This window comes from Somniosus microcephalus, unplaced genomic scaffold (genome assembly GCF_052327205.1).
Source record: "Somniosus microcephalus isolate GS21.2 unplaced genomic scaffold, FLI_Smic_1.0 unresolved_chr2, whole genome shotgun sequence".
NCBI lineage: Eukaryota > Metazoa > Chordata > Chondrichthyes > Squaliformes > Somniosidae > Somniosus > Somniosus microcephalus.
This window is the reverse complement of record NW_028225180.1, coordinates 58,833,022-58,855,475: the sequence shown is the minus strand read 5'-3', so window position 1 is coordinate 58,855,475 and position 22,454 is coordinate 58,833,022. Positions and strand designations below refer to the sequence as shown.

Genomic DNA, 22,454 nt, shown 5'->3' with positions numbered 1-22,454 from the left:
CTGTGTTATAGTATAGCAGGGTATTATTTGACCTTCTACCTGTTTGCCCCGGAAGTAGTATTCCAGGAAGTACCTGCTGAATTGTGAAGATATCTCACATATGGCAGCAATCTGCCGCAATCCCTTCTTATACGCTTGGCAAGACACAATGTTTGTGAGTATCCTTGTTTAGTAACATGATAGCAACCTTGTCAGTGTAGTATTTTGACAATACTTTGTCTATAAGAAGTTATTAGCTGTTAGCTACCGAGGTTTAGATTCAGTGCTATTTAGTTATACAATTAGTCTATTCTGTTGTCATAAAAATGTTTATATCTTATGTAACATCTAATGTATGGTACTCAGCTCTATGTACAAAACATAATTTGTCTTTGTTTACAGTTTCACAAAATGTATTCAAGTAAAGCTTCAAAACTGCACCCTGTTTCTCGAGGAGTTATTTGAATGAGTGTTTAGCTGGCTGGATAACTAGATAGAAGTACCCCTAGCGAGACCAGTACAGTGAAAAGACAGCAATACAGCTAGCTGTGAAGAGAGGAGATCCTCCACGTGGAGCAGCAAGGACTCAGAGTTAAGTGGCCATCATCTAGGCGCAGAGTAAACCATCACAACACAGCCAGCTTAAGTCTTCACCTTGTACACCACTCTTACCTCACATCATCATGGCAGGAGGTAATGCCGAAAACGCTACTCAGTGAGTAGAAGACCTTAAACAGTTAGATGAACCTGAAGAATGTGACAATCTGTCAGAAGCTCTCATTACTACAGATCATCAGCTGGTTCTAGGTCATCAGCCGGTTCTAGGTCATCAGCCAGTTCACGGTCATCAGCTGGTTCTAGGGTAAGCATGGCCATCGCCAAAGCACGGGCTAGGCTAGAAGCAACCCAAGCCAGAGCTGCTTATGCCAACAAAGAAATAGAAATAAAAGTTGATCAGGCCCGTCTCCAAGTTGATCAGGCCCGACTCCAAGTTGAACAGGCCCATCTCCAAGCCACATTAGACGCTCTGCAGGAAGAAAAAGAGATAGATGCTGCATTAGCTGAGGCACAAATATTGGAGGCAGTTTTGATGGAAGCAGATCCTAAGACAGCTAACAAACTTTTAATTCCCGTTCCGCATCAGAGTCGACTACAGCGCACCACAGACTATGTGAGCAACCAAGCCGACACACAGTTTACGAGAGAGAGAGATGACGACCCGCACATCTCTACAGACTCGAGCACTTCATATAACATGCCCCATGTCACCAACCAAGGTCAAAATGGATTGCGTGCCCCAAGTCACAAGATCCTCCCCCGCAAAACAGACGACACCGTGCAGAGGAATGGAGCGCTGAAGCGAGAAAGTCAGCAGCAAACACCCTCTCGATTCCTGGAGACCCCCAACAGAGCCCCTACTCAAGGCAACCATGGCACAGGCCCCACCACCTCCGACCTTGCCAAATACCTTGCACGCAGCCAGCTGGTGATTACAGGGTTAACCACGTTTGATGATAGACCAGAGAATAATTGGGCAGGGAACTCCTCCGTCCACGGTGCCATATCGGGCTTGGATCTGTAGGCAGATGAAGAGCTCTCTTTGCCAGGTTGGAGAACTTTCTGAAGTTGACAAATAAGGAAACGCAGAAGCTCCGTGACCTTGGAGATCTGCTGTCAGAACTCAAAGCCGCAAAGCAGGACGGCTGCCTACCTGGCCTATCGTATTTAGACACTTCCAGAGGGGTAAATCCCATTGTTGAGAAGCTTCCTTTAAATCTGCAGGAGAAGTGGATATCATTCGGGTCAGAGTTCAAGCTGAAGCACAACGTTACCTTCCCCCCATTCTTTGTGTTTGCCAACTTCATCCGTAGAGAAGCAAAAGCCAGGACCGACCCCAGCTTTACCTTCTTCTCCTCTCACACAGCACTTGCCAGAAGAGACAAGTTTAACAGACATGGAAAGACACCAATATCTGTCCACAAAACGCAAGTGCCTTCAACCGAGAACACAAGGGATCAGAAGAAATCTGAGGATATGAGCAAACAATGCCCCATCCACAACAAGCCCCATCCGTTAAAGAAGTGCAGAGGCTCCAGAGAGAAGTCCCTGGAAGGCCGCAAACAGTATCTCAAAGAGAACTCTATATGTTTCAAGTGCTGCTCCTCTATGAACCATTTCACCAAGAACTGCAAGGTAGATGCAAAATGCACAGAATGTGAAAGTGATCGGCACATTTCAGCACTCCACCCAGGCCCAGCTCCTTGGAAGTCAGTGTCGTCTCCTCCCACCTCAGAGCATGGCGGGGGGAGAGAGGAAGCGGCCTATTCGGAGGTTACATCCAAGTGCACCGAGGTGTGTGGGGAAGGAGTGAGCGCAAGAGCATGCTCCAAGATATGCATCGTTAATGTTAACCCTGTAGGACGTCGCCAGGAATCTGAAAAGATGTATGCCATACTAGACGAACAAAGCAACCACTCTCTAGCAAGATCCGAGTCCTTCGACATCTCCAACGTCAAAGGAAGTCCGTCGACTTACACACTGAAGATGTATGCTGGACTTTCAGAGACAGCCGGCAGGAGGGCCTGTGGTTATGTTGTTGAGTCAACCAACGGGAAGATTAGTCTCCCCCTTCCTACACTGATCGAATGTAATCAAGTCCCCGACAACTGTTCTGAGATTCCCACTCTGAATGCAGCTCATCACCATCGTCATCTGAGATGCATTGCAGACAAGATCCCACTTCTTGATCCAGTCGCAGACATACTCCTGTTGTTGGGCAGGGACATCCTGCGGGTACGTAAGATAAGGAAACAGATCTACGGTCCGCATTTCGCCCCTTTCACCCAAAGGCTAGACCTCGGCTGGGTCATTGTTGGAGACGTGTGCCTCAGGGGTGCTCACAAGCCATCTCAGATGAGAACACTCAAGACTTCCATCTTGGAGAATGGGCGTCCAAGCTACATTACTCCATGCAGTAGTCAGATCCGAGTGACAGAGAAGTTCAGTCATACGGCCCAGCCTCTGAACCCCCCAGCACTGATCTCCACAAACAGCACACAGATGATGATCACTAGAGAGAACCCGGGTCAGTCAGTCTTCTGTCGCACCGCCAATGACCACAAACATGCTCCATCGATCGACGACTTGAGATTCCTCCAGATTATGGACAATGAACTCTCTCGTGACAGCTCTAGCAGCTGCGTTGCAGCCTTACGCTTCCAGAACCCCAGACGACGGCTGCCGAACAACAGGGAGTAAGCCTATAATCGTCTTAACTCACTCTGTCGCACACTAGAGAAGAAGCCAAAGATGAAAGCACACTTCCTAGAGTTTGTCAAGAAAATGCTTGTCAACGATCATGCAGAGCTAGCTCCTCCACTCCAGGAAGGCCAAGAGTGTTGGTACCTCCCCTCCTTCGGAGTCTATCACTCCAAAAAGCCGGAACAGATCCGCGTGGTGTTTGACTCCAGTGCACCATATCAGGGAGTTTATCTCAACGATGTGCTCTTCACAGGGCCCGATCTCAACAACAGCCTCTTGGGGGTACTCATGAGATTCAGGAAAGAGACTGTCGCCTTTACTGCCGATATCCAGCACATGTTTCACTGTTTTGTGGTGAGAGAAGACCACAGAGACTTCCTCCGCTTCCTGTGGTATCGCAACAACGACCCCAACAGAGACATTGTGGACTACAGAATGCGTGACCATGACTTCGGGAATTGCCCATCCCCTGCTGTCGCCATATATGGACTAAGGAGGGCTGCCAAGGAAGAAGAAGATGACTTTGGCAGTGATGTGAGAGAGTTCATCGAATGAGAGTTCTACGTCGACGATGCACAGAAGTCATTCCCGACTGAAGCAGAGGCCAGCAGTACCCTTGGACGAGCTCAGGAACTACTTGCACGATCCAACCTCAGGCTACACAAGATAACCTCTAACAGACCAGCAGGGTTGGAAGCATTACCCCCTGAAGATGGTGCTAAGGATTTCAAGGATCTAGACCTCTTCAATGATGACCTCCCCCGACAGCGTAGCCTAGGAGTGTCTTGGAACATAGCAACAGACACGTTCACATTCCAAGCCTTAGATGACAAGAAACCCTTCACGCGTAGAGGATTGTTCTCTTCAGTCAACAGCCTATACGACCCTCTCGGCTTCTTAGCCCCTGTCACAATACAAGGCAGTCTGCTCCTCAGGGAACTCTCCACACGCGCTGAAGAGTGGGATTCAACCCTCCCTGAAGAGATGGAAGCAGAGTGGGACAGATGGAGGGACTCACTTCAAGACTTACAGCAGATCCAAATACCTCACTCCTATACGCCCTTCTCTCCCTCAAATGTCCAATTCAAAGAGCTTTGTGTCTTTGCAGATGCATCCGCTAAGGCCATTGCAGGTGTGTCTTATCTGAAGGTCATCACTCAAGATGGACCAAGCAAAGACGGCTTCGTCTTTGATAAGGCCAAGTTGGCACCCGAGCCAGACCTCACCATGCCCACATTGGAACTGTGCACAACAGTATTAGCAGTTGAGATTGCAGGATTCATAGTGGAGGAGATGGATCTGAAGTTCGACAGCATCAAGTATTACAGAGACAGCAAAGTGGTGCTAGCATACATCCATAACCAAAGTAGATGGTTCTACATCTACATGAACAACAGGGTCCAACGTATCTGACAGTCCACATCCTCCGACCAGTGGAGGTACGTCCCCACAGACCAGAACCCATCTGACCATGGGTCTAGATCTGTAACAGCGTCCCATCTCAGCAGCACGACTTGGCTGTCAGGACCTGCTTTACTTCAGGATCAGTCCCTGCACTCCTCTGAGCTCAATGAGTCATTCGACCCCCTCAACCCTGTTTCTGACTCCGAGAAACGCCCACAAGTCACAGCGAACGTTACTGAAATCTCAAAGGACCTGATGAGCACCAAACGCTTAGAGCTTTTCTCCAAATGGAACATTCTCATAAAAACAGTAGCACGGCTAACCGACGTAGCTCATACCTTCTCCCAGCCTACACAAGAGAGTAGCTACCATGGGTGGCACATCTGTCATCAGAGTCCCTCTGAAGAGGAGCTCAAGAGATCCAAAATCCTTGTGATGAAGAGCGTCCAACACAAGTGTTATTCAGAAGAGTTGACATCCATAGCAGCAGAATGCAACCTACCCCCTCACAGCAGTCTACGGAAGCTGCATCCTATCGTTGACACTGACAAAATTCTCAGAGTTGAGGGACGCATATCGCAGTCATCAAAGAGGGAACAGCAAAGGTCTTCTCTCGGCCTATCTCTAAGGTGGTCCTTCTTTTGTCACCAGAGGACTCCAGTGACAAGTAGATTTAGGATTATGTGGGGTCATTAACGACCCCAGACGGGGAGTGTTCTGGACTTATTACATCCAGAGAGCACCCTCTAGTGGTAGTTAGTGTATAGCAGTGTTATTGTATAGCAGGGTGTTATTTGACCTTCTTCCTGTTTGCCCCAGAAGTAGTATTCCAGGAAGTACCTGCTGAATTGTGAAGAAGCTCACATGTGGCAGCAATCCGCCTCCATCCCTTCTTATACGCTAGGCAAGATGCAATGTCTGTGAGTATCCTTGTTTAATAACATGATAACAACCTTGTCAGTGTAGTATTTTGACAATACTTTGTCTATAACAAGTTATTAGCTGTTAGTTACCGATGCTTAGCTTCAGTGCTATTTAGTTGTACAATTAGTCTATTCTGTTGTCATAAAAAAGTTTATATCTTATGTAACATCTAATGTATAGTACTCAGCTCTATGTACAAAACATACTTTGTCTTTGTTTACAGTTTCACGAAATGTATTCAAGTAAAGCCTCAAAACTGCACCCTGTTGCTCGAGGAGTTATTTGAATGAGTGTTTAACTGGCTGGATAACTAGATAGGGATATATCTAGCGAGACCAGTACATTCCAAATTGTGAGGAGAATAAATCTAGTGGCCATGAATGTAAGATAGGCACTAATACATCCAACAGGGAGTCCAGGAGAAACTTATTCAGCAAGCGACTGATTAGAATGTGAAATTCACAACTACAACGATTAGTTGTAGCGAGTGACATCGATACATTGAAGGGGAAGCTCGGTAAGTGCATAAGAAAGAAAGGAATTGAAGGAGATGCTGATAGGTTCAGTTGAGTGAAGTGGGAGGAGGCTTGTGTGAAGTATAAACACCGACATGGACCAGTTGGGCCATATGGTCTGTTCCTGTGCTGTTCATTCTATATACATCTATATGAACAATATTACATACAATCTTTGGAACAGGCTTGATGGAAAGACTGTGGAAGCAGTTTGAAATAACGAACTCAAATGCAAATTAGAGAAATTTCTTTCAGAAAGTAACATTTTGGGAAACGTTATATGAATAACTTGAGACATTACCTAAGTGTGCAATCTTCGGATGAACTGATGACTTTGAACCCATGGTGCACACTGCGCTGTGTCACTGGGGATTTACTCTTGTCTTTACTTGGTCTGTTGTAGACTAATTGATAGAGATCGATTGCGATGATTAGTAAACAACTTTATTAATGTAACATGCGACTAGCAGGATGGTAGAAGTTGAACTAAATGAACTGTGGTCATTTTTCCACTAGCGGTTCCTATATTTCTTTGTTCTTTGTCCCCTCCTATTTCTAATTTATGTGCTGCCCTCCAGCGACATCATCACCAGTGAATGGAGTAGATTTGGATGTTCAAAAAGCATTCGATAAGTTGCCACACTAAAGGCTTTTACGCAAAATTTGGGCTCATGAGATTGGTGGTAACATATTAGCATGGGCTGAGAATTGTTTAACGGACATAAAACAGTGAGTAGGAATAAACAGGTAATTGCGGGTTAGCAGGCTGTAACTAGGGCAAGGATCAGTGCTTGGCCCTCAGCTACTTACAACCTATATTAATAACGTAAATCAAGGGGCCTATTGGAATGAATCAAAGTTTGTTGACGATACAACGCTAGGTGGAAAAATAAGTTGTGAGGAGGACACAAAGAGGCTGCAAACGGACATGGACAGTTTCAGTGACTGAGCAAGAACATGGCAGATTGAATATAACGTGGAGATTTATAAGTTTATCCACTTTGGAAGGAAACATAGAAAAACAGAATATTTTTTAAACGGTGAGAGATTGGGAAACATTGGTGTTCCGAGGGATATGGGTGCCTTCTACACGAATCATAGAAAGGTAACATGCAGGTACAACAATATATTAGGAAAGCAGATGTTATGTTAGCCTTTATTACAAAATAATTACCGTATAAGAGTAAAGACGTCTTACTGCAATTATATATGGCCTACGTAAGAGAGGACTTTCTTGACTTAGAGGGAGTGCCATGGCGGTTCATTAGACTGATTCCTGGGATGGGGGGATTGCCCTATGAAGAGCGATTGAGTAGACAAGGCCTATATTCACTGCCATTTAGAAGAATGAGAGGTGTTTTCACTGAAACGTGTAAAGTTCTTCATGGTCTTGTCAGGGTAGATGCGGGGAGGATGTTTCCCCTGGCTTTGTAGTCTGAAACTAGATGTCGCAGTCTCATAATAAGGGGTCGGCCATATAGGACTGAGATGAGGTGACGTTTCTTCACTCAAAGGGTTGTGAAACTTTGGAATTTTCTACCCCAGAGGGCAGTCGATGCTCAGTCATTGACTATATTCAAGACAGAGATCCATAGGTTCTTGGAAACTCTTGGAAAGGCGAGGTGATCCACTGAGAATACCATCAGTACAGGATTTGTTCAAGCGAAAGAGTCCAACAAACTATTGGGTGCCGCTTAATTTCTGGAAAAAGGCTTGACATTTAATGCAGCAATTTGACAGTGGATTCACTGGTATACAAAGCTAGTCCATACCTCACCTTGGAGTGAGTGATGCTTATATGTACAGGGATTTCGGCCTTGTATTCATACCATGCTGTATGTGCGATGGTGTGCATCACTCTGCGTGGTTAACAAATATACAGTGAGATTTACACAGTATCTAAACCCCTGTCTAACTCATCTGAGCGTGTTTGATTGAACAGTCTCGAGGTGCCTTTACTCTGTATCGGACCCGTGCTGTTCCTCAACCGTGAGTGTTTTCTGGGACAGTTTCGAGGGAGCATTATTCTGTATATAGCCCGAGCTGCAACTGTCATGGGAGTGTATGATGGGACTTGTTTGACTGACCTTTACACTGTACTTAACCCAGAATGTACCTGACGTGGGTGTGTTTGCTGAGGCAGTGCTGAATGAAATGTGGTTTCTACCTACCTCGTGCTATACCTGACCTGGGAGTGTTTCAACTCACCCACTGTGCTGCACGTGAGATGGTGTGCATCATTGGTCGTGTCAGGTGAGCTGTACGTTGCATTGGCCACAATCTGTACCTGAGATGTCTGTACTTGCAAACCACTATACAATGAGATTAACAATGTATCTAACCCTGTCCACTTGCAATTCGACTTTTTAATGGGCAGTGTAGAGGGAGGATTTCTCCGTAACTAACCCAAGCTCTACCTGCGTAGGAGTATTGATGGGACAGTGTCCAGGGAGCATTACTTTTTATCTAATCCGTGCTGTACCTTTCATGTGAGAGTTTGTTGGAACAGCGTCGAGGGTGCTTTATTCCGTATCTGACCCGTGCTTTTCCTGGCCTGGGAGTGTTTTATGGGAATTTGTAAATGGACTTTTAGTCGGTATTTAATGTATACTGTACCAAACTTGGGTGTGTTTGATGGGGCAGCTTAGAGAGAGATTTACTCTGTATCAAATCAGTGTTTTAACTGACCTGGGCGGGTTTGAAGGGGCAGAGTAGAGGCGGCTTTTATAGTATCAACCCTGTGCTGGACATGACGTGGGAGTGTTTGATGGGACATTTTAAAGTGTGCTCTACGGTGTATCTAATCCATTCCGCACAGGATTTGGGAGTAGTTGATGGGACAGTGTAGATGTAGTTTAACTCTGCATTAATCTCGTTCCGTACCTGAACTGCGAGTGTTTGATGGGTCAGTTTAGACGGAGCTTTATCTATTATCGCCCATGATTTCCCCTTCAATTATTGCTACAACGGCCCCACACACTCATAGCCCTAATGATCCCTACAATGTGCCTCTGACGCCTCTTCCTGTTACAGGGAATAGACTGGCTTTAGAACACAGAGGTGCTTGTTATATCTTCAGTCAAGCACCAATGCTTCAAACTGCTTTTCACTGCCAAGGCAGGAGCGAGCTACTTGCCTGATTTATGCGAGGGAGCTTTTAGGGGTGCATAAATCAAATCACGAACACAAGAGCAAATTAATCATATTTGGAAGATGGGAGGGGAATGCGTAATGGGCAATTATGAGCGGTTCTGCTTCTTGCCTGGTATCTGAGTACATGTATACGAGTTTGCAAACAGGACTGAAAGTTCAACAAATATTCATCCCCACTGAGACTGTACACCAGGTGCAGAGCATGGTCATCTGATCCTGTGACAGTTCGACTGGGCTGAGCTCCAGCAGCTTAGTTACATTGTTACTAGCTGCTTTGTGATTGGCTCCAGGCTTCTTTGTGATGTCACATTTTGACAGTTCTGCCCCTGGTTATCCACCAACAGTCGTGAGTTACTGTTGGTGGAGCTGCGGTTGGCAGCAGATATTGGGAGTGAGTATAGCCCCTATAATTATGGGCAAAGAAAGAAATGAACAATTTAATAATAAAGTGAGTAATTCAACCATCTGCCAATAATTTTAATATTTTTATTATTCATTTCTGGGTTGTGGGTGTCGGTGGCAAGGCCAGTATTTATTGGCCATCCCTAATTGCTCTTGAGAAGGTGGTGGTGAGCCGCCCTCTTGAACCACTGCGGCCCGTGTGCTGAAGCTACTCTCACAGTGTTATTAGAGAGGGAGTTCCAGGATGTTGACCCAGCGATGTTGAAGGAATGCCGATATATTTCCAAGTTAGGATGGTGTGTAACTTGGAGGGGAACATGCAGGTGATGGTGCTCTGATGCATCTACTGCCTTTGTCCTTCTAGGTGGTAGAAGTCGTAGGTTGGGAATTGCTGCCGAAGAAGCCTTGGCAAGTTGCTGCAGTCCAACTTGTAGATGGTACACACTGCAGCCATGGTGTGCTGGTGGTGGAGGGAGTGAATGTTTAAGGTGATGGATGGGGTGCCAATCAAGTGGGCTGCTTAGTCCTGGATGGTGTCGAGCTTCTTGAATGTTGTTGGAGCTGCTCTCTTCCAGGCAATTGGAGAGTATTCCATCACATCCCAGTCCATGATTGGCCCAAGTTATATTGAGTTCTGGGGACGAGTGGTCCTGGCGGAACCCAAACTGAGCATCGGTTAGCAGGTTATTGGTGAGTAAGTGTTGCTTGATAGCACTGTCGACGACACCTTGTATTACTTTGCTGATGAATGAGAATAGACTGCTGGGGTGGTATTTGTCCGGTTTGGATTCCTGCTGCTTTTTGTGGACAGGACATACCTGTGCAGTTTTACTATTTGTCACATAGATGCCAGTGTTGGCTAGAGGCACGGCTAGTTCAGGAGCACAAGTTTTCAGCACGACACCTGAGATGTTATCGGGCCTCCTAGGCTTTGCTGTATCCAGTACGGTCAGCCGTTTCTTGATATCACGTGGAGTGAATGGAATGGGCTGAAAATTGGCTTCTGTGATGGTGGGAACCTCAGGAGGAGGCCGATATGGCTCATCCACTCGGCACTTCTTGCTGAAGATTGTTGCAAACACTTCAGCGTTGCCTTTTGCACTTGCATGTTGGGCTCCAACATCATTGAGGTTGGGGATATTCATAGAGCCTCTCCCTCCCGTTAGTTGTTTAATTAACACCACCATTCATGACTGGGTGTGGCAGGCCTGCTGAGCTTTGATTTGATCCCTTAATTGTGGGATCGCCTAGCTCTGTCTATAGCATGCTGCTTCCGCTGTTTAGCATGCAGGTAGGGATATGCCACGAGGTTAGTGATTGTGATGGAATGCAATTCTGCTGCAGCTGATTGCCTACAGTGCCTCATGGATGCCCAGTTTTGAGCAGCTGGCACTGTTCTCAATCTGCCCCATTTAGTGCAGTGGTAGTGCCACACCACACAATGGAGGGTGTCCTCAGTGCGAAGGCCAGGCTTCGTCACCACAAGACTGTTGTCAATGCTGTCATGGACAGAGGCATCTGCGATAGGACTCAGCCAGCTCACTCTGTAGTGGTGCTACCGAGCCACTCTTGGAGAAGAACATTTAAATTCCCCACATTCTGGGCCATTGCAGCGCTCATATCTTCTTCCAAGTGGTGTCCAACTTCATGGGGTCTGGAGTCAATGTTGAGATCTCCCAGTGCCATGCCCTCACGACTGTATACCACCTCTGGAGGGTCTGTTCTGCCGGTGGGAAAGGACATACCTAGGTGATTGTGATGGAGGAATCTGGGACAGTGGCTGGAAGGCACGACTCTGTCAGTATCACTATGTCAGGCTGTTGATTGACTAATCTCTGGGATAGCTCTCCCAACTTTGGCACCCATCAGTACAGGATTTCTTCAAGGTTAGAGTGTAGCAAGCTATTAGGTGAAGTTTAATTTCTGTTAAAAGGCTCAGCAATTGAGGTGACAGTTTGATTATGGAATTACTGTTATGTATAGCTAGCCCATACATCACGAGGGTGTGTGTGATGCTTACAGGACGATTTCCCTGAACATGTATCACTACCACGCTGTACATGAGATGGCGTGCTTCATTGTCAGAGGTGCTGTACGCTGCATTTACTACATGTTGTATGTGATAAAACAGGAAGCTTCAGCAAAGGTTATAAAGTCGAGGAGATGCACTGAGAACCTCATCAGTACAGGATTCTTTCCAGGTGAGAGTCTAACAAGCTATTGTGTGCCTTGGGCCAGGCCTGATTTGGCAGCAGGTATTGTGAGCGAGGGGCAAGGAAAGCAAGGGAAAAAAAATTAAATTAAGCAATTCAACTAAATGTAATTCAGTGCAACTTTATTCCATTTTTTTTGTCTTGTAACAGGGGCCAGCGCTTTATTTCATCAAGATAAGTTCAATCTAACCTGCAATGGACCAGCATAACTTCTTACCATAAACGTGAATTACAAAGATTGCAATGTGAGACTTTTACTCCATCTTTATTACAGACCTGCTCAATGTGTCACATTGTTACTCTTCTCTTCTGGCTAATGGTTTGTATCTAAAACCTGGAATTGGTTGACCGGAGAAAGTTACCTTCTGGTGCTGATTATGCTGATCAGATTTATGTTCGTTTCGATGTTCCTTTCAAAGTGCTATTCCAGGTAAATGTTACTCTGACAGCGGAAGATGCAGTAGAACAAAAACAAAGGGAAAGCGATGTAAAGGGATAAGGCTAGAGAGACTGAAAGAGTCAGATATAGGGAGAGAAGGAGTAACAGATGCAGGAAGCTAGGTAATGTCAGAAAGAGCCAAAGACATCTACAAACACACAGGCAGACGTAAGGGAACAAACAGAGACAAGTGTAGCCAGAAACAGAGAGAGGGGGCTTAAAGAGAAATACAGGCGAAACTCGGGGACAGAGATATAACGAAGCACAGAGAGAGAGAGAGGTGAAAGACAGAGACAGAAACAGAGAATGAAGAGACCAAGAGAGCGACAGGGAAAAAGAAAGAAGGACAGAAAGAGAGAGCAAAGCAAAGATAGAGGGAAGAGAGAGACAGCGATATTCAGCAAGAGAGAGAGACAGACAGACAGAGAGAGCGAGAGAGAGAGAGAGAGAGAGAGAGATAGTTTGAAGGAGACTATCATCAGTAGAATGGTAGGCATTTAACCAGGGAGGAAGATTTCTGCAGGTGCAGTTTGCCAGATGTAAAATAATGCTAGATTGTGACTGAGGAGATGAGGAAACTGCTCACCCACACATGCTATCCTGGGCTGTGCTGAATTTCTGCCTCCATTTATCAGCACAAAAACGACCCTATTGAGGAAGGGGAAAAAGAAACTAGAAGCAAACCGTGACTATGTCCAATGTGTTGTGGTTGAGAAACAGGTGAACTTACCCTGTCTTCCTGTCCTCTCTCTGATCCTAACAATCTACCTATAAACTTCTCCATATCGACATTTGCATTACATTTGCCTTTTACAGGCCCTGTCTTTACCTTCCGTATTTGCATATCTGTCTCTCGACAATTATATTCACCAGACATTCCAGTTTTGACGCAATTCATTCTTGAATTTCGTTTATTAACACGGGAATACTCCTTTCTTTGCTGCAGGCAGAGCTCTATGAGATGTACATCCATCAGCGTGTCTCTGAACAGGAAGTGAGCTAAAACTGACCAGCAGTAGGACTTTGTAAAGTGAGACAATAACATGATGCGATTTCTAACTCTGGGCTCCCATGAGTGCACGGTTGTTTCGTGTTTATGTTACTGTGATAGTAATCCAGAGGCCTGGACTAATGATCCCGAGACGTGAGTTCAAATCCCACCATAATGCCTGAGGAATTTAACTTCAGTTAATTAATTAAAAGTGTGGAATAAAAAAGTTAGTATCAGTAATGATTACCATGAAACTATCAGATTGTCGTTAAGCCCCGTCTGGTTCAATAATGTCATTTAGGGAAGGCAATCTGCTGACTTTACCTGGTCTGGCTGATATGTGACTCCAGACCCATTGCAATGTTCTTGACTCTGAACGGGCCTCTGAAATGGAATAACAAGACAATCAGTTGAACCAAACCGCTACGAATAAGAATAAAAGCGGATGGAAATCCTGGCTTGGATCTCGCCACTGGCATACCCAGCCCAGTCGAACCAGCCAAATCCTCGCCACGCACATTGGGAACTTGTAACAAAATTGGGTGAGCTGTCCCACAGACTAGTCAAGCAACAGCGTGACATAGTCATACTCACAGAATCATATCTTTCAGCCAATGTCCCAGACTCCTCCCAAAAACATCCCTGGATATGTCATGTCCCACCAGAGGTGGTTGCACAGTGGTATACAATCGGGAGGGACTGGACCCGGGCGTCCTCAACATTGACTGGGAACCCCATGAAGTTTCAGGTCACGCATGGGCAAGGAACCCAGCTGCTGATTACCACCTACTGCCCTTACTCAGCTGATGAATCAATACTCCTCCATGTTGAGCACAACTTGGACGACGCACTGAGAGTAGAAAAGGCACAGAATGTACTCTGGGTGGTGCTCTTCAATGTACATCACCAAGATAGCACCACTAGTGGCCGAGTCCCGAAGGACATAGCTACCAGTCTGGGCCGGCAGTAGGTGGTGAGAGAACCAAGACGAGGGCTAAACCTACCTGACCTCTTCCTGACCAATCTACCTGTCGCAGATGCAGCTGTCCGTGCTAGCAGTGACCATGTTAAAGTTATTATTGAGATGAAGTCCCGTCCTTACCCTGAGTACACCCTCCATCCAACAGGCACAATCACCGTGATAAATGTAAAATTCAGAACAGATCTAGCAATTCAAAACTGGGCATCCATGAGGCGCTGTGGTCCATGAGCAGCAGCAGAATTTTATTTCACCACAATCTGTAACCTCATGGCCCGGCATATCCCTCAATTTCCCATTACCTTCGAGCCAGGGTAGCAAAGTTGGTTCAATAAGGAGTGCAGAAGTGTATGCGAGGAGAAATACCAGGCGTACCTAAAAATGGGTTGCCAAACTGGGGAAGCTGCAACACAGGTACATCCATGCTCAGCAGCGGAAGCAGCATGCTATAATCAGAGCTAAGCGATCCCACAAACAAAAGGGGTACACAGTAACAGTGTAATTTGATGTAGAGAACTGGGTAATTTAGGGGATCAAAGTAACTACTTAATTAGACATAGAGTTCAGGGTAACTTAGGGGAACACAGTAACTGTGAAATTAAAGATAGAGGACTGGGTAATTTAGGGGAACACTGTAACTGTGCAATGAGTGATAGAGTACAGGGTAATTTAATGCAACACACTATGTATAATGAGGCACAGATGACAGGATAATATAAAGGAACACAGTAAATGTAAATAGAGGGCAGGGTAATTTAGGGGAACACAGTAACTGTGTAATTAGTGATAGAGGACAGGGTAATTTAGGGGAACACAGTAACTGTGTAATTATAAATAGCGGACCGTTTAATTTAGGGGAACACAGTAACTGTTTAATTAGAGATGGAGGACAGATTAATTTATGGGAATACAGTAACCATTTAATTAGAGATCGAGGGCAGGGTAATTTAGGGAAACAACTATGTTATTAGTCATAGATGACAGGGACAATTAGTGGAACACAGTAACTGTCTAATTAGAGATAGAGGGCAGGATAATTTAGGGAACACCGTAAAGGTGTTAATTTAGATGGGGCAGGGTATTCTAGGGGAACACAGTAACTGTCTAATTAGAGATAGAGGGCAGGGTAATTGAGGGGAACACAAACTATGTTATTAGTGATAGGTGACAGGGATAATTACGGGAAAACAGTAACTGTTTAAATAGCGATAGAGGACAGGGTGATTTAGGGGAACTCCGTAACTGTCTAATTAGATAGAGGACAGGGTGATTTAGGGGAACACAGTAACTGTCTAATTAGAGATAGAGGACAGGGTGATTTAGGGGAAAACAGTAACTGTGTAATTAGAGATAGAGCACAGGGTGATTTAGAGGAAAACAGTAACTGTGTAATTAGAGATAGAGGACAGGGTAATTTGGGGGAGCACAGCAACTGTGTAATTAATGATGGAAGACAGGGTTATTTAGGGGAACACAGTAACTGTGTAATTACAGATAGAGGACAGGGTAATTTAGGGGAACAATGTAACTGTATAATTACAGAAAGAAGACAGGGTAATTTAGGGGAACACAGTAACTGTGTAATTAGAGATAGAGGACAGGGTAATTTAGGGGAACACAGTAACTGTGTAATTACAGATAGAGGACAGGGTAATTTAGGGGAAAACAGAAAACTGTGTAATTAGAGATAGAAGATGGGGTAATTTAGGGGAACACAGTAACATTGTTATTAAAGGTAGAGGGCAGGGTAATTTAGAGGAACCCAGTATCTGTGTAATTAGCGATAGAGGCAGTGTAATTTAGGGGAACTCAGTAACTGTAATTAAAGATAGAGGACAGGTTAATTTAGGTGAACATGATAACTGTGTAATTAGTGATAGAGGACAGGGTAATTTAGTGCAATACAGTAACGATTATTAGAGAGAGATGACAGGATGATATAGAGGAACACAGTAAGTGTAATTAGAGATAGAGCACGGTGTAATTTAGGGGAACACTAACTATGTAATTAGTGATAGGTGACAGGGAAATTTAAGGGGAGCACAGTAACAGTCTAATTAGAGATAGAGGGCAGGTTATTCAGGGGAACACAGTAACTGTGTGATTAGAGATGGAGGGCAGGGTACTCAGGGGAACACAGTAACTGTGTAATTCGTGATAAATGGCAGAGTAATTTGGGGACATGGAAAGCTATTCAACATTTAATAACAAATAGAGATCACAGGAATGCCAGGAGCACACAACAACACTTCACTGAGAATAGCAAAATAGAGCAGAGCTGGAAATCTGAAATAACAACAGAAAATGCTGGAAACACTCAGAAATTCGGGCCACATGGAGGAGAGACAATGAAAAGCAATGGTTCGGATTGAACCCTTTGTCAGAATTGCAAAATTTTAGGGAAGAGTGATTTTAAGTACCGGCTGTTTAATTAGAAACGAGGTCGAGAATCACAACCATATGGAATGGAATTTGACACGTTAATGCAATTGTTAACTTTGCTTTCTATTTTACTTTTTGATTTTGGATGATGTGATTGATTACATATCGACTTCTCACGATTGTAGCTGGTTGCAGATGCATCGCATCTGAGTCTGATGGAGTGAAAACCTCTGCATGAAGCCCTACTAGTGCATTATGTACGATTGATCGTCTGATTCCAGTTAAATGAGAATGTGCCTGCTACACAGACTTACTCGAATCTCATAATCACTTCCGTAGAAGCTGGATGGTAGCCGGATTGCCAAAGACTGGGTTCCACAGAGACTTGAAACCAAGTGGAGTTTTGCTTTTACAGAACCTCAGGATCAAGTGGAACTTTAAGATGGTTAAGAGGGCACTTAAACACAATTAAAAAATGAAGATCATTCACAAAGTACTGAAGCTATTCACAGAATCACAGAAACCCCACAGTGCAGATAGAGGCCATTTCGGCCCATCGAGCCTGCACCGACACATATCCCACCCGATCCCCGTAACCCCAACACATATCCCACCCTATCCCCGTAACCTCACGTATTTAATCCCCTAACACTAAGCGTCAATTTTTCATAGCCAATCAACCTAACTCGCACATCTACTGTCAGTGAAAGGTTTTCAATCAGCTTCTTGAACATTGAAGTGAGGTGGCATAGGTATTTTAGCACAAAGTATAATCAATAGTAATTAATCATACAATTAAAGGTACTAACTATTAAGCTGCTGATTGTTGGTTGAGGATTCAAACGTGTTCTAGTTCTGAACTCAGTTTCTTGGACCATTGCGATTGCTCGGTCCAAACTGTCACATTTCCACTGCCTCTTCGTATCAATCCTCACAATGTTGCATTATCTAATCATATAGAAGTAAAAATACAAATATATATAAGGAAAATTTAACGGTCTCATCTTTTTATCATAAATGATATTTTTCTATACTTAAAGAGCACGTTTTCCTCTGGGCTGACCCGTATAATTACCTTAGTTCATTATATGAACAATAATTTCATTCTTGTTCCTTTAATTGCTTTTCGACCAAGTTTAATTATAACTCTGTCTTTATTTCTGTGCTATTTGTACAAATTAACACGCCAAGGCTCCTTCGGCAGCACCTTCCAAATCCATGAACTTTTCCACCTAGAATGACAAGGGCATCAGGCTCAGGGGAACACCACCACCTCCAAGTTCCACTCCAAGTCACACACCATCCTGACTTGGAAGTGTATCTCCATTCCTTCTTCATCGCTGGGTCAAAATCTTGGAACTCCCTACCTATCAGCACTGTAGGAATACCTTCACCACATGGACTGGAGTGGTTCAAGTCGGCGGCTCACCAGCACCTTCTCAAGGGCAGTTAGGGATGGGCAATAAATGCTGGCCTTGCCAGCGCTCCCACATCCCATGAATGAATAAAAAATTTATGATGGCATTCCAGATGTTTTCCTTTACATAATGAACAGATTTCCAACACTGCTATCAAATGAGTAAAGTTCTATGAAATATATGAATCAGTGTGAAATGATATGACTTTAATTACATTTCTTCTTATTGCATCCTGAATCTGATCATTGCTGCAGGGTGAGCCCTCGTTCATCAGCTCAGTGCTACTTTAAATTAACTGCTTAATAGGCAAAGTCTAAATGTAAACATTAATACATTAAGATAAACCAATACAGTGTAATATTAGCAGACTTCAGAACAGTCTGATGATCCCTTCCCATACAGTGCCCCTTGTCGTAGGATTAGAGTATTTCACATCAGCATTAATCTGTATCTCATCAGCAACGTATATCTATCGCGGTCTATTCTTTTGTGCAGGTCTCTACCCATTGGTTTTACACATTAAACTCTCCACAACCACATTAACCTTTTCAAGTAGGGTTGCTTTCAGCATTATTGACAGTGTCTTGGCTCTGTTCACCGTAACATCTTCATCATGAATACCGCATCATGAATATCGCAAGCTAATTGTTTCCTGCCCAACGCGTCACCTCTGCACACACAGCGATAATGCAATATCATGCAGCGCAATACATCCGACACAAAACATTCCTGCCATTTCTGTCAATCCGGGTGGGGGGAAGGGCGGATTCTGTAGGTGTTAGATTTCAAGATATCAACTACATTCTTCTTATTATTCAATTTAAGTAAGAACACAACCATGTCAAACGGAAAGCTATCAGTTGACCAACTTAACTAAAACACTTGGATTTCACGAGATTGTGCATTGATTCCAGACTTATATCTTTCGACGAGTCGTGCCAAGGTGACTTTCGTTAAGAAGGGACGTGATAGCATTGATAGAATGAGAGAGTTTGCATTAGATCAGGATCAACAACTAACTGCCATAGATAAAGGAATAAACGGAAGTGACTTAGAACTGCGAGTAGGATATCCCTCTTTACATGGAGAGTTGTGAGGCTGTGGAATACACAGAGGGAGAAATTTTCTCCATTTCTAGTTTAAATTGTATATACCAATGAATAAAAATAGGTTGATGGGATGTTGAGATCAGGGGGTTTAAAGTGAATGGAACTATTTTCTCGGGTGCAGTGTAAACGCGGACACGAACTCTTTGGCTAAAATGATCTGTTCCCCTGTTATCAATTGTACAACATTTCGATGACCAGTTTGGGATTTAACTAAACATCGGTGAACAAAGATGTCTCGTGTCACATTGACGAGTCAGGTTCCTACTATCTCCATCATTCGACACTGATCAGGAGACAGAGCCCCGTTCTATTGGACCAGGAGACAATGGGGGGAGGAGTCTGATGGGGAGACCAGCGCCTGCAACATTCACACCAAGATTACAGAATTACAGAAAACCACGATTGTATCACATAGATTCTACATTAAAGAAACCTTTAACTATTAATTATACTTGGGCGTCTCATTCCAGTCCCTGCGGTGTGAGCAAGTTATCACTGACGCCCACATGTTCTACTCCACCGCTGAAGCTCAATCATAACTGTTCTCTTTGGATCTTGAGCGGGAAGTGCGCTGTTTTAGCGGGTCTCGATTATGTTCATCCGGGGAAAGCAGCAGACATCAAACACAAGGCATAAATTGAAGTAACTGTTCTCTGATGCGTTTTAATTTTCACTACAGCAAACAATAGTATTTGCACTCTAGTTTAGAACAGAAACTTTGTTTTATTTTTTCAGTAATTTGCAAGTAAATGTCCAAGGAGTTTTCATCAGCTGCTTCAGCTCTTCCCTGAATTTAGTTTGTGTAGCTGCATAAATGCACGTGTTTGTACAGGAGCTCAAATCTATGAGCATATATCCGGTTTCAGCGGCAATATAGGCAGGGGCTGCGTAATCTCCTCTGTAATGCACAGTGCTTATCAGTCTGGCAGTTAAAAAAGACACGACAGCTGTCAGCCACAGCAATATAAAACTGGCCGATACAGAGAACAGTAAAATGACAGATTTCCTTCGGCTCTCCATCTCTGGATCGCCATGATTCTCACTGCTGTGGCCCCGGAGTCCCCTGCGGGATCTACTGGCCACTAAAATACGTCTGGCTGTCAAACAATTAAACAGTAATATCAAAGCATAACTAAGCCAAGAAAAACAAATGCTACGTATCCAGGAAAATGCCACACCTACAGGCGATGAAATAAACTCCGCTCTGGAGTGGCAGCCCCAGTGAACATTGTTAATTATTTGCTCAGGTTCAAAGGAAAACCAAAACAGGAGGCTCTGTAAACAAATCAGGACAGAGACCGTTGTTATAACCGCGGCCGCAGTTCTCACTGTGCAATCCTTGGATTTAAACTTATAACAACATATAGCTACAAATCGGTCAAATGTGAACGGGACTGTAAACCACACCGACAAATACAGGGCGACAGATTGCAGGTATATAATGAACTTACAGACAGCAGTTAAAGACAGGAATGTATGTGGAAAGTAATAACGTAAAATGCGGTTCACTAATACATTGATGACCATGACCAGTAGATCTGCTGTTGCCATGGCCACCATGTAGACAGAGATACATTTGGAAAGGCCGCAGTTTCCTCTGGAGAGAATCACGACTGTCAGTAGGTTCGCTATAAGGAGGAGCAACAAGAGGTCAGTAACGGGGTCATTCAGATAAATCTCACAGATTATTGTGGAGAAATGTTCAGATGTGTCCCTATTTAGCGTTAAGCGCATGGATTTTTTCATTAATATAGGCGATGGTGAAGACACTTTATTTAAAGGAATGAAATCACTGAACATTCAATATCGAGGGATTGAAAATCCACCGACCATCCAGCAAACTTCAGTCAAGTATTAAATATAATTACACGGCAATCAATGGAAAGATATAATTCAAATAAAATACTCAACTCCGGTAAAAAAACGATCAAGTTATACTCAAACGCTGCCGAGAGGAGACCACCTTCCTGCGTGGAATTTATTTCGTAAAATACCTTCAAAATCCCCTGTTGGGTGGAGGTTTCTGCAGTCCGAGGAGTTATCAACCTAATGTAGACAGGGAACAACGGCCAAATTACTTGTTTACTATGGGCACTGAGCAACACATTTAATATTGAGCTATGTGTTGTTGGAGGGGCCGTGGAATCAGCCTCGCCCTCCCTCAGTATAGGGAGGAACATTGAGCGCCCAGTGCCCGCGATCTAGCGACCGGAACAGCGCCTTAGCGGTCGTGCGGGTGACTGGGATTGCCGCTGATTTTCACCGACTGATCCCGGTGAATAAATGACTCTGCAGTGTGGACATTCTCGGAATCTGTTACATTAACACTGAGATAGTCAACAGGTATTAGGCAACAGGATACATTGACTAACCGGGAATGTCAAATGCTGTGAGGACATGGTAGTAAATGTCCCGTATCTGTAGAATTATTGGCCGTACCATTGTTTTGAAGATGTGTGTGAATTCTGCGCTAATTTACGATTCCGACTGGAGTGTTTCTGAGATCCGTAAATGCTCCCCCTTTATATACAATCAGTGCCCCGGTGGGACAATCCGGTTACACAATAATTGGCTTTAGTTACAGTAACTTAACAAACAAGGAGCGATTTTCAACTTCAGTGCGCCCGGGCCACCAATGGGGAAATTGAACAGCTCAGTCCATTAAACTCCGTCCATTAACATCAATTAACGGAAAGTAATCCCAGAGGGACAGCACTCTGCACGTGCCCAGTAAACCCTGAAGGATAAAGCAAACATTCCCCCGGACACTGCGTTGATTTCTTGGAGCCTCATCTTAATTTGGTGAAATCGTCACTCATCCATTGCCTAATTAAAATGTGTTTTTTACTGTGATGATGAATGATGTTGAATCGGCTCTAACATTACTGATGGTGACGCTACTCCAACAGTAATGGTGATGAATCTACTCTATCATTATAGGTGGTGAACCTACTCTAACATTACTGGTGGTGACCCTACTCTAACATTAATTGTGCTGGCCCTACTCTAACTTTAGTGGTGGTGACTCTACTCTATCATTACTGTTGGTGACTCTACTCTAACGTCACTGGTGGTGACTCTACTCTAACGTCACTGGTGGTGCCCTTGCGTTAACATTACTGGTGAAGACACTACTCTAACAAACTGGTGATGACCCTACTCTTACATTATTTGTGGTGCCTGTACACTAACATGACTGGGGGAGACCCGACTCAAACATTACTTGCGGTGACTCTACTTTAACATGACTGGGGTGACCCTACTCTAACATTAATGGCTATGCCC

General features: G+C 44.3%; 2 pseudogenes across 1 annotated transcript in view; one reads left to right on the top strand and one right to left on the bottom strand.

The window, feature by feature from the left end:
• The window catches only part of LOC147092699 (NACHT, LRR and PYD domains-containing protein 3-like), a 391,278-nt pseudogene that overhangs the window by 154,422 nt on the left and 214,402 nt on the right, over positions 1-22,454 (top strand).
• The window catches only part of LOC147092700 (NACHT, LRR and PYD domains-containing protein 3-like), a 497,498-nt pseudogene that overhangs the window by 330,769 nt on the left and 144,275 nt on the right, over positions 1-22,454 (bottom strand). The window lies entirely within an intron of this gene.